Source organism: Podarcis bocagei (assembly GCF_964188305.1).
Source record: "Podarcis bocagei genome assembly, chromosome: 6".
Lineage (NCBI taxonomy): Eukaryota > Metazoa > Chordata > Lepidosauria > Squamata > Lacertidae > Podarcis > Podarcis bocagei.
The window spans coordinates 424,362-435,991 of NC_138130.1; the positions used below are offsets into that span (position 1 = coordinate 424,362).

Genomic DNA, 11,630 nt, shown 5'->3' on the forward strand with positions numbered 1-11,630 from the left:
CTGTGTATTTGAACTTGGCGCGCACGCCCAGCCTTCAACCTTCCTCTTGACCGTTTCCTCGCTCCCCGATGGAGGTGTGGCCAATCCTGACTCATGCCCTCCCGCTTGCGGCGAGCCGCCAGATCCCGATACCTGGGACCCCTCCCCCCTACTGCGCTCTGGTGGGGAAGCTGGTCCCGATTTCCAACTGCTGCTCTCTGAGTCCCCTCTGGTCCCTTCTTCCTGGGGTGTCCCCCTAGGCGCCCCCCTTGCTCTGACCACTGGCGCCCCTTTCTGTGAATCTTCCGATTCACTGGAAAGACTCAGAGATCTGGGGCCGCTGTCATCGCTCATATTTCCTTCGGATTCCTCCCCCTCGCTCTCTGTTTCCTCCCTTTCCTGTGCCTCTGCTCCTGAACCCCTGACAATAATTAAATAATAATTATAATTATTATAATTATTGAACCAGATAAAGCAGATAAATTTAATAAATTATCTCTACTCTCATGGTCACTTTTCTTTGCTCTGGCCGGAAAGAAGCCGTGCAAAAATACTGTCTCTCAAACCCTGGATCCACCAATTGCTGGGCTTCTTCACCTTCCTTGCTGCTCCCCTGGCACTGCTCCTCGCACCCACCTCCGGCTGCGTACGCTATGTTGTCCACCGCAAGACACGGGTTCAGACTAGCAGCTTTAAGTCTGCATTCCTGCCAGGGAGGAATTCGAACCCACCACCTGCTGAACGCCTCGCCCAGAGAGGCATTTCAAAGTGGCAGGGAGTTCCAAAGCCCCCCCGGCACTGTAGCAGTGAGTCCCAAAGGGGTCATTGGGATTTCTTTTTCATGCTGAAAAGCCCCATATCTTTATAGGGCATCCAGTGGCAGGCAGTCCCAAAAGTGGACAAACACTGTCACCTTTAAAAGGAGTTTAACAGGAATAACATAAGGAAAATTCATTATTATAGCAACTCCAGTGGCAGGCAGTCCCACAGCCCCCAAACTTTCTGAGAAGGCTTGCCTGAAACTTGCCACCGCTGTCGACCAGAAGCTTCTCCTCTTGCCAGGCCCAACCAGAACTCGGTGCCAGCTGAGAGATGAAAAGAAGAGTCAGGTGGGCAGTGGATTCAAGTGCCGGAGGCTCTTCCTTTGGCAGGGAGTTCCATTGGCCCAAGCAAACCCTGACTTGCCACTTTCTCCCTGGAAAGCTGGTAGTGGTAGCGGAAGAGTCTCGCTTGCGAGGCGGGTGGCACGGCGCCCACCTGGACGGAGACTAGCACCCTAGAAAATAGAAAATACTTATCGGGAGAGAAAGAGAGGGCTGAATCAGCTCCGTTCACACCCAGCCGGGTGTAAATTGTTATTGGGATGATTCATTCCCATCCCCTCAGCCCACCACACAGGGTTGTGAGCTGGAGGCACTCAATGGTCATCCCTCCTGACCCGGACACTTAGGGGTGCCTTGTGTGAGCCCCACCTTCATCACCCACCTCAGCCCAATCCCAGCTCCACCAATCGCCGTGGGGCATCCTCCAGCTTCAGGTGTCATATTCAAAATCGCACAAGCCTGAGCGGGAAACCACATTTTCAGGAGTTCTTTAATAGAAGTATGGGATAGATACAAAAATATATTGGAACCAAAAGTCCCTTATTGGCTATCTCCGCTGGAGGTAATGAGTGTTAAGAAAATTAATATGAGAGGTAATTGGAGTACATATGGTGAATTGGTAATTAAAGAAGGAGGAAAATGGAAATTGAAACCATTTGAACAAGTTAAAGATTATGTATATGATTGGTTGCATTACTTTCAAGTAAATGAAATGTTTAAAAAAGACTTAAAAGAAAGGGGTTATGTAGAAAAAGAATCTAAATTTCAAATAGACATAATAAACAATTAATATAAAACTCGGTCAAAAATGTATAAGATATTGTTGGAATGGCATACGAAAGATGAAGAGGTTAAATCGGTAATGATACAGTGGGCCAAAGATTTTGGGTATAATATTCAATTTGATGAATGGGAAAAATTGTGGAAAGAGAATATAAAATTTACTGCATGCACGGCACTGAAAGAAAATGTTATGAAAATGTTTTACAGATGGTACATCACACCTGTAAAGTTAGCAAAGATGTATAAGACGTGTAACAAATGTTGGAAATGTAAAGAAAAAGAAGGGACGTTCTTTCATGTGTGGTGGGAATAAGAAAGTGAAAAGCTTTTGGGAAATGATATACAATAAAATGAAAAAACTGTTAAGATATACTTTTGCCAGTGGCGTAGCGTGGGGGGTGCAGGGGGGCCCGGCCGCACCGGGCGCAACATCTGGGGGTTAGGGTTAGGGGGCGCAAATCCACGGGTTAGGGGGCGCAAATTACTTGCCTTGCCCCGGGTGCTGACAACCCACGCTACGCCACTGACTTTTGCAAAAAAACCGGAGGCTTTTCTTTTAGAGATCTTAGGAAAGGACATAAGAAGAAAAGACTGTAAACTCTTTCAATATGCAGCAACGGCAGCCAGAATCTTGTTGGCCCAGAAATGGAAGCAAGAGGAAATACCGACGATAAAAGAATGGAGACTGAAATTGACAGAGTATGCGGAATTGGACAAATTAACTGGGAAAATCAGATACACCAAAGACCAAAAGTTCATCGAAGACTGGGGAAAGTTCGTAGATTATCTGAAAAACGTATGCGGCGTGAACACAACTCTAGTGGGATTTCAAGAGGCACTGTAAAAATAGAGAAATATTGTTAATATGAAATAGTGGGGGAAGGGAGGTATAATGGCAATACGAAAGAAGGGAATGTGTAATTAAAGTTATAAATATGGATGATTATCAGAGACGCTGAAGGAAGTTCAAAAAAGGAGATAATTGGTTGTATTTTGGATAAAAATGTATAATTGCATGGAAAATCAATAAAATTTATTATTATTAAAAAAACAAAAAAAAACCTTATGCAAATAAAGCATTGCTTATTCTTCATCCACTGGTGTGCTTATTGGCTCCAGATCCAGAAATAACCCTGCCCTTGGCAGAACATATACAGTGCTTTTTTCTGGGGGGGGGGGGCACAGAAGAATGCATAAAACATTTTGTGAATGTACTTTTGTCCATTTACTGTATTTATTTTTCCCGGTTTGAACTAAAAAATGGCGATTTTCTTGAGTCAAAATGAGAGTACCCCCAATCATTTTTTTTAGAAAAGAAGCACTGCATATATACACACACATATACATATATCCGTTTTATTTTTATTTATTTACAAACGGACACCTATATCTAGGTATGTATATTCTTGTATATAAACTTCCGCGGCCCACCCGCCCCATCCCTCCGCCAAGGGGCACGAGAGGAAGGCCACTGGGGGAGAAAGGCAGGTGAGGGTGGGGCGGGGGGCAGGGCTGCCCCCTGGGGAGAGCGGGGTCGAGAGAGAGTGGGCGGGAGAAAGAGAGAGGGCCAGCCTGGCTCGGCACGTCTCTGCTGGCCCAAGGTCGCAGCGCCTCTTCCGCCCGTTTCCCTCCCCTTTCTGTCCGCTTGCCTCTCCTCCGGTGGCACCTCCTTCCGGTACGCCTGCCCTCGCCCAAGATGGCGGCAGCACAGGCTCTTCCGCCCGTTGCCCTCCCTTTCCTGTCGGCTTGCCTCTCCTCCGGTGGCACCTCCTTCCGGGTACCCCTGCTCTCGCCCAACATGGCGGTAGCACAGCCTCTTCTGCCCTTCCGAGCTAGGAGTGCAGAAAAAGGTGAAACTGCCAGGAAAAGGAGAGGAGGAGTGTGTGAGTGAGTGAGTGAGTGAGTGAGAGTGAGACAGGGAGCATCCTAGTAGAGATGGAAGGGGAACCCAAGGGTCATCTAGTCCAACCCTCTGCAAAGAAGCTCAGAGCTACAATTCCCAGGTCTTCTTTGGGAATTCTATGGGAAGTAAGAGTTTCTACATTCATGAGCATTCACTTAGAGTGCGCTCATGTTTTTACCTTTTATTGAAAGCGGCCACAAGTGACTTGGGTGGAGTATAAATAATAAAATTATACTGCTCCTGCTGCTGTTCTTCTCTTACCCTAACTCACATCCAACCCAATACCAAACCTTAACCCGAATGCTCACCCTAACTCAAACCTAATCCTCACTCTAACCCTAAACTTAACCCAAACCTAAGCCTCAGTCTAAACCTAAGCCTAATTTAACCCTAACCCTAAGTGATAAAATTATATTTCTCCTTCTGCTGTTCTTCTCTTACCGTAACTCAACCCCAACTTTAACTCCTAATCCTAATCCAACTCAAACCCAACTCTCACTGTAACCCTAACCTTTACCCAAACCTAATCCTAAACGCTTTGCTTCTTTTTGTGGTGTTTTGTGTTATTGCTTCATTTCGTAGGTCATGAGGCTTTCTTTGTTTCTTGTGGTGTTGCTTCATTTAGCAGTTTTTTAATTGGCTTTTGTGTTTCTTTTGGTATTGCATCATCTTCATAGGTTGTTTGGATTTCTGATTAATTTGCTTTGGATTTCTGGTAGCTCTGCTTCTTTATGATTTGTTTCTGTGTTTCTGGTGTTTTGGCTTGGTTATGCCAAAAAATTGAAGACATACCACCAGAAGCACAAAAACCAAGAAATATTCCCAAAATGAGGCAAAACCAGGAGACATGAAAACCAAGCCAAATCAATGGAAAAGAAACAATCTCACCCAAAACCGCAGAACCATTCAAAGTAAAAGAAGCAAAACAATTAAATGCAAAAAACAAGCAAAACCACCCCAAATTAAACAAATCAGCAGAAAACAAAAAAGCAGTAAAGCCACCAATTACAAAGCAATGCCACAAGAAACTGGAAACCAGTTTTTAAAAAGCAAAACCAGAAACTCAACAAGCATGCAATTTGTGGGAGTCCAAAAGCACTTCAAGCAACAGAAATTAACCAACACAGCATACTAGTTTTCACTTAGTCTTGGGTTTCTGGTGAATGTGCTTCGTTTGCAGCTGGCTTCATTTCTTTTCCATTGGTTTAGCTTGTTTTTTGGACTTTTGCTTTATTGCTTCTTTTGAGAAGTTTTCTTGTTTTTGCATTCTGGTGGTAATACTTTTGAATGCTTTGGGGGTTTCTGGTGAATCTGCTTTGTTTGGGGTTGGTTGGCTTCTTTGTCAGTTTCCATTGATGTTGCTTTTACATGGTCCTTCTGCTTCTTTTCAGTAGGTTTTTGTGTTTTTAGTGGTTGACTTCATTGTTGGAATGGTCATTAGACATTTCTGGTGGTTTTGCTTCATTTCTGGTGGTTTTCCTTTTATTCTTGGGATTATCAGATCTCATACAAATTAATATTCTCAAAGGTGCAAAACCCAAAAAACCTAGAAATGAAGCAAACTCACCATAAATCCAGCACCCAATCTGTTATGTACTAACCTTGGATCCTAGAATGCAACAACTGATTGGTCTTTTCCTGCAGGCCAATCAGGCTCCAAGAGGGAAGCAGAGTTAGCCAGTCAGACGGGACTCATTGTGTAAATAATGTATATAAAAGCCTGAGGTTGGGGGGGCAATAAAGAGCATGAAATACATACAAAACTCTGAGTATATTTCACAATTGTAATTTATATAAAAGAATCTATGAAACGAAAACCACAGAAAAAATTCAACATAATCCCAAAAACAAACCAGAAACAACAGAAACAAACCACATCCACCAAAGATGAGAAAACCAATTGAATAGAAATTCAAGAAACTCACGCAGTAAACATCTCAGGGAAAAGCAAAATCACCCCCACACCATGCAAAACTAAGGTTTAACTGGCTTTGGGGTTTCTGCGCAATTTACTTTCCCCCTCTTTTGGGGGGTTTCTGGTGGTATTTCTTCTGCTTCTCACATTTCTGCTTCTTTTCAATTGGTTTTGGGATTCTGGTGAATTTGGTAATGATTTGATTAAAGTCTCTGTCTGGCAATTTTCCTTTTTCATGAATTCCTTCCTTGTTGGGTTTCTGGTATCTCACTTTTGGTTTTCACATTTCTCTTTGTTTTGCTACGTTTCAGGTAGTTTGCTTACTTTTTGGAATTATCCAGTCTCATAAAAATGAAGCAATATCATTAGAAGCTTAAAAAGCATGGGGAAAAAAACCCCAGGCACTAACCCTAACCCTGAACGTCCACCTATCCCCTGCCCTAGCTCTAACCCTAACCCTGATATTCTGGTCATCCATCTTGGGGATAACAATCTGGTGAGGTAAATTCAGTTGAGATCACTAAATATCAGCTGTGCTTCCTCATCCCTGAGTTTATCATAGTTTGGTTTGGAATGTTGTAGAGGTGCTTATGGAGTGGGGGCAGCCTTCCTAAGAAGGTGGATGGGCAAGACATAAAGCTAATCATTCTACAACGATGTTTGTGTTTGAAAATGTGGGTGCTTATATCCCTCATGGCAGAATTATGTTCTGTGCCCCACAGTTGTATAGACCTGGTGGTATGCATCTTTCTGATTTGGGTTGTGACATGATTCTTAAGGATCTGCAAAGAGCTCTGTTTGAGCACTTGCGTGTTTGTGGGTGGAGGTGAACAAGCACACCTGCCCAGACTTACCAGTAATTTGATTTGGTTACATTGGTCGAATCTGACTAGTTTTGCCGATCCTCAAGTTGTTATATTTAATAAATACAACCTATTTATCCACTTTTGGTTGTCTTGACTCTTCCTCCTGATGTGCTAGGAACCACTCCGTTTGGGGGGCACTGCAAAACATGCGGTTTTTACTGCAAACATTTTGCCAGACTTTGGCCTTGATTTGGAGTGAATCAGGCAATGTTGGGTCTTGGGGTGACCTTATGACCCCTGTCACTTACTTGGTTTGTCGGGCAAAATGCTAAAAAAATTCTACAATGTCTGGCAAAATGCTACAAAACTTTTGCCAGACTTTGGCACCAGTTTGGAGTGAACCGGACAATGTTGGGTTTTGGATATTAATTATGAACCCCGGTTTGATGTATCAATTACTCTATGGGGTGTTACAAAATGTGGGGGTTTTGCTGCAAAACTTTTACCAAACATCAGTTGTGATGGGATCCCAGATTTGGGGTTTTGTAGTTAAATGAAGCATTCTTTCAGTGCTTCTCGGGAAATGTGCAGTTTCCGTCAGATCAAACTAATACTACTGGATAAAATGATATGGTTGTTGATTATCAGACAGTTCTCCCATTTATCAAGGAAAACGTCTGTTATGGGTGGCTTTTGCTTGGTGTGTGTGACTGTTGACAGACAGATTTGAAAAGGAACACAGCTTCCTCTGTTTGTCTCACAGTAACTTACTGGCCTTTTTGATTATGCAGTCGGCTCGCCCAACACTTCCAGCTGGATTCCGAGGACAGGAAATGATTCTGCTAAAGGCTTTCTGTGAATATACCGGTAATTCCAGTTGATTTGTTTTAATGGTCACATAAAGGCACTTTCTTTGGTTATAAAATGATGTTGTGAGTCTTATATCTGAGCAGTCAATAAACTCCCTCCCCCACAGAAACGCTTGTCTTACTTCTTCTTCTGCTTAGCATCCATACTTACATGTTTGTTTAAAGAAAGACTAACCCCACCCCGAACCCCACCTCCAGCTTTCATTTTATTATTCTAGTGACTAGTCACTGTTCATAGCAACACTTGATTTCGTTCCTAGACAAACTGCCCTGAAAGACAGTTACTATGAACTACATGTGTCTTCTTGATATATAAGGTTGTTGCTAGTTTCTGCTGTTAACAGAAAAATCTGAGGGCTCCCTTGGACAAAAAGCAAAGACACCAACCAGGATAACTTGGAGCAAAACAGCAGCCTGTAGGCTTGGCCTTTATTGAACTGTTGCAACAGGGTATTCCCTTCACTTGCAAGAGAGAGGAAAGACCCAGAACAATGGCTTGCAAGACCTTATAAAAACTTTTGAAATTCCCCTCCTCTAGGTCAAGCCCACCCCCAGAAACATCATGCATACATTACAGAAAGGAGGGGTTGACATCATGCATACATTACAGAAGGGGTTGACATCATGCATACATTACAGAAAGGAGGGGTTGAAGGAGGAGTTGTGGTGGTAACCTGAGTGTCCTGTCACCTGGCTGGTTCCTCCTTTCCCCCTCCCCATGAGTACTTTCCAGGTGACAAGGGGGAGTTTGCAGTTTCCTGCCCCCAGAGGGAAAATCTGATTATTGTCCTTTGTTTCAGTCTGTGCTGAATCCATCCACTGTTCTTTGTGATTTTGATTGTCTTCTGTCTGGGATTATCAGGGTTGACATAGCAACTGGGCAGGGCTCCTGTGGATGTGCTGGGATGGTGAAGGGATTATGGCTGACCAGAACCAAGCCACCCCCTGTGATAGTCTTTGTCACATGGAGTAAAATAAAATGGAACAGTGCAAATCCGATGTATGGTTGATTTTCTATGAATTTATAACAGAAATGTGGCGTATGTAGTGTGTGAGTGTGAGTGTGTGTGAAGTTTGTACAAACAGAATGATTGGGGTGGGGGGGTTCCTGCTACACTGCAAAACACTTCTTTATCTTTCAACAAGAAATAAATGAATAGGAGGCTGCCCTAAGGAAGAAGTGTGATTGCATCTGGAATATCAGACTCTCTGTATTTTTATTTATTTACTTGATTTAGGGGTGGCCGCTTCACCCCCTGGTTATGCCCATGTCCCCAACTAACTGAGCTTCTTGGGATCATCCTGCCATGCTGTGAGCTACTACATTATCCTGCACTTTACAGAACCTTCCTTAGAGAATAAAAAACTGAGGCAAATTTCCAGTCTAAACAGGCTACACAAAAAGAAACAGCAGCGATTCTTTATGTTTGACTTAGAATCATAGAATCATAGAGTTGGAATAGACCACAAGGGCCATTGAGTCCAACCCCCTGCCAAGCAGGAAACACCATCAGAGCACTCCTGACATATGGTTGTCAAGCCTCTGCTTAAAGACCTCCAAAGTAGGAGGCTCCACCACACTCCTTGGCAGCAAATTCCACTGTCGAACAGCTCTTACTGTCAGGAAGTTCTTCCTAATGTTTAGGTGGAATCTTGTGCTTGAGCGCCTGATATCTCAGAAAATCAACATCAGTGTTGGGGTGGGTGGGTCAGGGCATTTCCAAAATGTTATGATAGATGGAGCCATGGATGTGGCCAAGGGGGGCCAACTAAATAAAAATAAATAAAAATACATAGCTAACTGAGGTTCTCACCCCCTAACAAAAGGCCTGCCCCCACTAACAAAAATGCTGGCTACGCCCATGGATGAAGCCAACTACAGTGTAGCATGTGCGGGCCGTGGGGGCACAAATTTGTGGCAGGGGGCACAAACAGGTGCCCCCAAAGCAGGCTCCCTCATTGGTGCCTGGCTCTGTGTGAGAAGGAGCTGACCTAAGCTGCTTTGCTTCTGCTGGCCTGACCCAGGGAAGAGAGCAGGAGGGTGGGTGGCCGCAGTGCACCTCGCTCCCAGTCACAGCAGCAGCTCCGCCTCCGGGTCACGTTTGACCTGGCGCACTCAAGGAGCCTGAGCAGCAGCTTCCCTGCCCCTCTCCTCCCCTGGACATGTGGGGCATGCCCCTCTCCCCTCGTTGAGTTCTGCAAAGGCAGCCTGAGACTGAGGAGGAAAGAGCTCACTGCTCATGCCAACCCTAGAGAGGATGTAAGAAAGAAGCAGGCTGTTGGAGGACAGCAGAGAAGCAATTGAGCTTGGTGGAGCAGTGCCCCAGTCCCCCTTAAGGATGAGCCTCCACTGACAGGGAGCAAGAAGGAATTTTAAATGGCGAAAGACAGGAGTGCCTGGCGTGCTCTGGTCCATGGGGTCACGAAGAGCCGGACACGACTAAACGACTAAACAACACAATATTGGCATGGGAACTACAATAGCTCAATGCTGCAATTTGTCTACCCTACTTCATATTTACCATTAAGGAAAGTATAAAGTCATAGAGTAAATCCTTTCAGCTTGTTGATGTGAAGCAGCAGACCTCAATCTGATACTGCAAATGTTATAGAATTATTGAATATTCAGAAGTATACCTCTCCACCACTCCTTAGTCAGGCTAGTTTTGGGCATTTATGGCAAGATTATCCCAAGTGGAAAGGAATAATGTATTTTCACTGTTATGTATTCAGTGGTCTGTCTTTGCTTCCCATTGTCTCAGGAATTGGGTAATTACCATCTCAAAGGAATGGCCAGACTACCAGGAAAGGCAATCAGATAAGGCATTATCAGATAACCTGGCAGACAGGAAAAACAACATTCAAATTTCTATTGTAGAAATTTCCCTTTTCTGTGATGTAGGTATGATGTTTGTGGGGGTGGTCTTGAGCTCCAGGGCAGGGAATTTCAAAATGGCAAGCACACATTGTTCGCGGTCCTCCTCCCCTCTCCTGCGTGTGAGAGGAGCACCCTGTTGCAACAGTTTAATAAAGATCAGGCTTACTAGCTGCTTTGCTTCTCAATATTCTCTGGTTGGCCTCTGTTATTTTCTCCTGCCGATGGAGAACCTACAAGGTTCTCCAATAAAGGAATAAGGGCAGATTTTGTTTACAACAACACAAAGACATCTGAAACTGTCGAATAAACTGCAAGAGCAGCAATGGAAAATTGCTTTCACACACTAAAAGTTCCCTGCAACTAGAAAGCCAGCAAAGCAGGGGAAAGGCTAGCTTTTTTAATTGACAAGTACCTTCTCTATGATGTGCTAGGCTTTGGTTTTTACGCATAGAAGTGTTATTCCCCACCTGTATCTTGAAGTAGTATGGTCCATTTGGCCACCTCATTCTGCTGCATATGGAGAGTGCTGGAATTTTTAATTCTTAAGGAAACATTGTGTCTATTTTTCCCACATGAGATGTTTCTTTACTTATATCAATAATGTTATGAAAGACTTGTAGCATGCTTCAAGCTGATTAGCACTTGGTGGCTGTGAAGCTTTAAATACAAAACAGACACATAGTGAAAGGATTTCTACACGCTGAATTTTTTATTTATTTCACAGAGCAATTGCTTTCAGCTTTGCAGAGGAGCCCGTAGTATCCAAACTACAGTACTTCCGTGAGAGCTGTGAAGCAGAGCTCCCTCCACTGGCTCTGCTGTGACAGGACAGCTCCCTCAGGCCTCCTCTCCCCACAACTGTTATCTGGGGCAGCCATCAGTGGGAGAGCTTTGCTGGAGGCCCAGCTCCTTCAGGCACCTCCAGCCCCTGAACTGTGCCAGCTGGTCAACATAGGAACAACCGTTTAGTGATTTGTGACTGAGATTTGATATTCCTCTTCCCTCCCTGCCAGGGACCATCTTGCTTTGATTGCATTTAAGTTGTCTGGTGGTCTTGTTGGCTGAACAGCGAGGCACAAATGTTCCAAATAAATAAATCTCTATACACAGTATAGAAAATTAGTGATCTTTGTAATGTGTGATTTTGTAGTACTACTTTGTAGTAGGGTGGCCAGATACCACATAGTATTTGAGCAAGAACAGAAGACCAAATAAGTGAATAAGGCTAAAACCGGGGTGGGGGGTTGGGGGTGCAAATGTGATTTACAAATTATGTGCTATAAGAAGCCAAGAAACCTCCTGCTGGGTCAGACCAAAAGCCAAGAGCCTTTCTTCCTCCAGTAGCCAATCAGATGCCTCCAGGAAAGCCAGCAACAGCCCTCCCCAATTGTTGC

General features: G+C 44.2%; 1 long non-coding RNA gene across 1 annotated transcript; it reads left to right on the top strand.

Moving 5' to 3' along the window:
- The first annotated feature begins 3,592 nt into the window (after window positions 1-3,592).
- On the top strand, window positions 3,593-11,358 carry LOC308588880. Its single transcript, XR_014008962.1, has 3 exons — window positions 3,593-3,715; window positions 7,281-7,356; window positions 10,961-11,358. It is a non-coding gene; the product is annotated as an uncharacterized lncRNA (long non-coding RNA).
- The last annotated feature ends 272 nt before the right edge of the window (window positions 11,359-11,630 follow it).